The sequence below is a fragment of the Nyctibius grandis genome, chromosome 5 (genome assembly GCF_013368605.1).
Source record: "Nyctibius grandis isolate bNycGra1 chromosome 5, bNycGra1.pri, whole genome shotgun sequence".
Classification (NCBI taxonomy): domain Eukaryota; kingdom Metazoa; phylum Chordata; class Aves; order Nyctibiiformes; family Nyctibiidae; genus Nyctibius; species Nyctibius grandis.
The window spans coordinates 63,735,750-63,741,970 of record NC_090662.1 but is presented as its reverse complement, the minus strand read 5'-3'; positions in this window follow the sequence as shown (position 1 = coordinate 63,741,970).

Here is a 6,221-nt window from a genome sequence, read left to right as displayed (position 1 = left end):
AATATTTTTCCTCAAAGAGACAGACAGGCATCTGTAGCTCATTTGAGGATGTCAGTCTCTCAACTCTGTTAGATGCTTTTGAAAATTGCCTGTTTCGTGCTGTTAGTGTTCCAGAGCAAACAGTTCCACTGCAGACATTAACTTATGGCACTGTGAAACAAGGCAGAAGGGAATGTATTAAAAATAGAGGAGCTCAGCCATAATTTGAAGCAGCAGCTTTAGCCCACTGTGTCCACAACTTGAACATTACTTTAAAATGTGTGTTTATTTTTATTTTCTTTTGATTTTTTGAATTATTGTTTTTAAAATGAACATAATTTTCCCTTGAGCATAACATATTCAGTCAGGAAGATCAGAAAGCTTTACGTGTTCTGTCAAATAATCAGGTCATTAGCCTAAACGTTGGGAAAACTCTGAAACTGTCTTCTCCAAGTGCACCTTAGGTTATCTTAAACCACATTCTGTCTGATGCTGATCTTTTAAAATCTCCACTGAGGTTATGATTCATTTGCTATTGCTAGATGTCATTTTGTTAACACTGTACAAAGGCAGGGCGGCATGTGAAACCAGCAAGCTGGGTTTTTTAGGATTGTATTACTCTGGAAAAGAGAAAAACTAACCGTGTCTTTGTTTCTAGTGTAAAATACTTCCCTTAGCTTGTGAGTACATGTGCAAAGTCTCTGCTCTGAATACCTTGTTATGATCAAGTTACAAAATGGTATTAGAGAAAGATTTTTGAGAATCTTAACTCCAGTGGTGCAGAACATGCACTTGCTAAAGTCTGCTCTCTCTCTCATTAAGTCAGCGAGAATCTTTCATGGGAGTTACTGCAAGGCTGTGTGTTTTTTTAATACACTAGCAGATACAATTTCCCATCCAGTCATCTGCACAGTTGTGGTTGGTACACCATATAGGCTGAAGGCCAAATCCTGCTGTCATTGCACACAGCAGCCCGACTTCAACAGGGGTCATAAACATGTACTTACGTTACATGAGTTAGTTGCACAATTTTGAGGTTTTTGCTGAAGAGAAATGGGAGAGGGTAGGCTTTCCTTCTGCTCGTTGATCACAGCAGTCATTGCATTTCCAATGACTTTATTAGAAGCATCATATATTTATATCTTGCAGAATGAGGCCTGCGTGGGGTGGGAAAGATTTTTATGAATGTAGACCTGCCTAAGAAAACATCAACCATTCTAATTTTAGACAAGTTGCATTCCATATCCATCTGTTTAGTGGATCAGTCTGATGTTTACAGTTTAGTAAATTACATTTGGTCTCTTTTTTTGTTAAGTTTCTTTGAGGGCATTGCCTGCCGTCAGCTAGCGTGAAATAGTGCCAAGGACTTGCAAACATGCCCTTAGGGCCAAACTGTGCTGGCTTCACATACCACAGTCCCATCAAAAGCAAGGAGAAAGCTGGACTGGGCACGTGAACTGCAAAGACCTCGATGTCCAGTTTCAAGTCCTGCTTCATTTCATAGAGACTGATGACTTCCTGGAAAAAAAAACCCTCATGGTGCCAATTCACCCCGGTTAAAAATGTGTTGAAGTCAAGGAAATTATATTAGACATGACTAGTCTACCAAAGCCAGTCCTGAGCATAGGCAGAACTGCAAGGGAAAGTAGGGGGAGTTTCTGTTACAGAGCTTGCTGAACGAAGCCTACATAATGAACTATAACAAAATGTCAACTTTGTGTCAACTCTTCTGGTGGGTCTGTATAAAGGTTTTCAAGAAATCTTCATTGGAACACACCAGAGAATAATAAACTTGCACCTTGATAGAATAGCTTTATTTGTAAATACTCTATGTAAATTTTAAACCAGAGGATACGTGTCATTCCTTGTACATATCTGACTAGAATGGTGGCAGTGCTGTGCACTGCTGTTTAGGAGATCCAGGTTCTCCAGTCTTGGGTTTCCATCTGTAAAGGCTGCAGGAGACTGCTTGGGACCAGCGAAAACATAGGATGGATAGATGCTCACCACCCACTGCTTATAAATGTAGGAACTGGAACAGATGTTGGCTATGGAGAAGATTGCTTGCCTCCACTCCTGGCTAAAGGACAAGTGCCTCCTTCGCTGTCATCTCCAACAGAAGTGATTCATGGTCAAAGAGTGTGGAGAACATTCAGAGCCCTATTTGGATCAGTCTTTCATAGGAACCTGAGCTTATAAGGAACCGATGCTTCTAGTGTAGGTAGCATGGGAAGGTCCACGAAAAAGCAGTGTGTATATACATCTACCTATCTGTCTGTCTGTTATCTAATATCCCAGTGTTTCTGTATTGAATGGTTTCAGTAACCTGTAAACAAGTGATTGCTCCTGTTGTGTTACTGCTTTGAAATTCTTTGCATGCACTCTGGCATATAATTCTTTAAGAAAAGAAATTATAAATATTATATATATATTGTAGCTTGCAAAATATTCATGTTGAAGAGCCATGTTTTGTGCAAATTGTACATTTATGTTGTGAGCAATATTGCAATATGAACTTTTATTAGTTGTTGGCATTAAAACATGTTTTTATTGATAGTAAATTTGTCACATTATTTTTGAGCATATGTATGTATCCCAAGCTTTCAAACTCAGGCATTAGATCAACTACTGAAGGAGACTTTTTCTGTGCAGTAGAAGCAGCACAGGCTTTCAGTAAACACGCAGGTATGCAAGTCCCATTCTGTTTAACGCAAGTTGCAAGGCTGAATCTTCATGCAGTTTGTCAGGCCAATACTTCTCTTTTGTCAGTGCTGGAATTCGTGTTTGGTACGAGGACGCTGTTGCCCTCGCCTATAACAGAACTAAAACCCCAACCTTGCAAAACGAAGTGCTTAATTCCTACTGCCCTCTGTCTCTGCAGGTGCTTCAATATAAATACAATGAGGACTTAAGAAACTTCAAATTTCCTACTGGATAGCCAATGTTATATTTTCAAATGTTCATGCTAGATAGTTTTCAATGTAGGGGCTAGATGAAAGTGTAATAGCACTATGGCTTTAGGAAAGCTACAGTGTTTGGAGCTTGTCCTTGAAACTTTTACCTGATTTCTGAACATCATTGGTGGCTTTCTTTGCTCAATGTTTACCTCTGAGAAATGTATGCTATTGATTTAAATGTTTAATATATTGACTGCCTTTTTTGTATATTTGTTGTCATAAAGGTTCGGCTTAAATGCTAACAATTGTAGTCTATTTTCAGACTTTAAATAACATACAGTTCTGTATTTGGAAGGCAAAGTTACTAATGAATATAGCAGTTTGGTATTTTATTCCTATTTTATACAGCTGCCCCCATAGGTTATTATCAGATGGCAATGAATATTGCTGAACAGCAGGTGGAACTCCTTGGAGAGTGTTTATGAGCCATCTCTGTTCAATAAAAATTCCATTGTTTTCTAGCCTAGGAAATGGCTGCTGTGAGTGTGTTTGTTGTTTCTTCTTCTCTTCAGGTGTTTCTCAGTGTACTTCAGACAGCAGCAGGACTGGGGTTCTCCCAAGAACCATCTCCCAGAAAGCACACGTGTTCAGCATTTTACATCTGGAAGTTCTGGTGCTGTTTTCCCCCCCAGACTGCTGTCAGTATGGTTGTTGTGCATGTGAAGAAGTGAAATGGAGGCTATTCCCCAAAACTTTTCTCTGAGCCCTGATCTGGCAAAAAATGGGCACGTAAGACCCGGGAATGGAGCTCCGTGGTGCTTAAAATTAAGCATCTGCAAATGCATCATAGCCAGTTTGGATGCATGGAGACCCGAAAGGCTGGAAGCTTGCTTCATTACACAACATCGCTGCAACTGCATACAAATAAGTTGCAAATGGCTACCTCAAAGAGAAGTCAGAAGTAAACAGAAGGAACTGATTAACTTTGGCATGAACGTAAAAATCAGGGTTTGAAAAATATTTTTATTTTAGCATTTTTTTCCTTTTAAAATTTTTTAAATTAATTTACAATGTTTTCTGTCTTGTATGTTTTAGTGGATTTGGAGTGTAGTCCTTTCTTCATAATGTATCAGATTATTAAGAAACAGGTTGGTCCAGGAGGCAAAAGGTGGTAATACCCTTTCAAATATGGCCTATGTGTGAGTTGTGGGAGTCAAGACACCACTTACACCAGACTGGGTGACTGGCCAGACCAGGATCATGGCTCTGGCAGGTGCCTTTGGGCTCTGCAAGCTCAGCTGTCGAAGAGCAGAGTTTGAAAAGCAGCTCACAGGGAACCCTACAGTTGTCAAAATTTTGTAAGAGATGTAGGCCCCCTTGCCTGCCTACCCAGTATCTGGAAAAAAACAAAGCAAGCTTCACGTGTAGCAAACTGGGATGATCTATCTGCTCTCCCAACCAGTGATACTGCAGCAATTTAAAAACATTATTTCTGGGCATGAGTTAACTCTTCACGGAGAAAAATAGGGAAGTTCAGATGTAATTGTTAACACCAGTCGTCTAGGTTCTCTGTGAACTCATCTGTGTTTGTGCTATATTCAGTTCACGTTTTTTGAGGTTTTTTGGCCAATCTTAACATGTAGAGACTGAGGGCTATGGCACATGTTCACTGGGCTAATTAACATTTAGGACAGTCTTGCCCACTGCTGTGTTTTCTCCTCTACAGGGCAGAAATGGGCAGCGATGTCTAAACCACCACTGCTACATACTAGGGCTCACCTAGAGGAGCCTCAGGTTTTGTCCTGAGGCAAAAAGCACTGTCAGAAGTGCTTGATGTAGGTCTACTGATGGAATCAGTAGCAGAGGCAGCTGTGTAACATAAAGATCATTGTATGTTTTAGTCTGACTACTTAGAAAGTAACAGTAACATTTCAACCACTCAGAAATAGTATTTTTTTTTTTAAATCTGCATAGTGGCTCATACAGGCATATTTCTAGGTCTGTAGCAGTATTAGTTAATTTTTCCATGTCAACAGAGCCTTGTATTAGCATTCAAGGACTGCTTCTTCCAAGCTCAAGATCAGAGCATCCCAGCAGGTAGGAAGTCAAGGAAGGGTACCAGGAGACCTGCATGGTTAAACAGGGAACTGCTGGGCAAACTCAAGTGGAAGAAAAGGGTGTACAGATCATGGAAGGAGGGGCTGGCCACTTGGGAGGAATATAAGTCTGTTGTCAGAGGATGTAGGGAAGCAACTAGGAAAGCTAAGGCCTCCTTGGAATTAAACCTTGCAAGAGAGGTCAAGGACAACAGAAAGGGCTTCTTCAAATACATTGCAGGTAAAACCAACACTAGAGGCAATGTAGGCCCACTGATGAATGAGGTGGGGGTCCTGGAGACAGAGGATAAAAAGAAGGCAGAGTTACTGAATGCCTTCTTTGCCTCTGTCTATACTGCTGGAGGCTGTCCTGAGGAGCCCCGGACCCCTGAGGCCCCAGAAGAAGTCAGGATAGAGGAGGAATCTGTCTTGGTTGATGAGGGCTGGGTCAGGGACCAATTAAGCAATCTGGACGTCCATAAATCCATGGGCCCTGATGGGATGCACCCGCAGGTGCTGAGGGAGCTGGCGGAAGTCATTGCTAGGCCACTCTCCATCATCTTTGCTAAGTCGTGGGCAACGGGAGAGATGCCTGAGGACTGGAGGAAAGCGAATGTCACTCCAGTCTTCAAAAAGGGCAAGAAGGAGGACCCGGGTAACTATAGACCGGTCAGCCTCACCTCCATCCCCGGAAAGGTAATGGAACAACTTGTCCTTGGTGCTGTCTCTAGGCACATCAAGGATAGGGGGATCATTAGGGGCACTCAACATGGCTTCACCAAGGGGAAGTCATGCTTAACCAACTTGATAGCCTTTTATGAGGACATAACCCGGTGGATAGATGATGGTAAAGCTGTGGATGTGGTCTATCTCGATTTCAGTAAAGCGTTTGACACTGTCTCCCACAGCATCCTCGCAGCTAAACTGGGGAAGTGTGGTCTGGATGATCGGGTAGTGAGGTGGATTGTGAACTGGCTGAAGGAAAGAAGCCAGAGAGTGGTGGTCAATGGGACAGAGTCCAGTTGGAGGCCTGTGTCTAGCGGAGTCCCTCAAGGGTCGGTACTGGGACTAGTTCTATTCAATATATTCATTAATGACTTGGATGAGGGAATAGAGTGCACTGTCAGCAAGTTCGCTGATGACACAAAACTGGGAGGAGTGGCTGACACACCGGAAGGCTGCGCAGCCATTCAGAGGGACCTAGACAGGCTGGAGAGCTGGGCGGGGAGAAACTTAATGAAATATAACA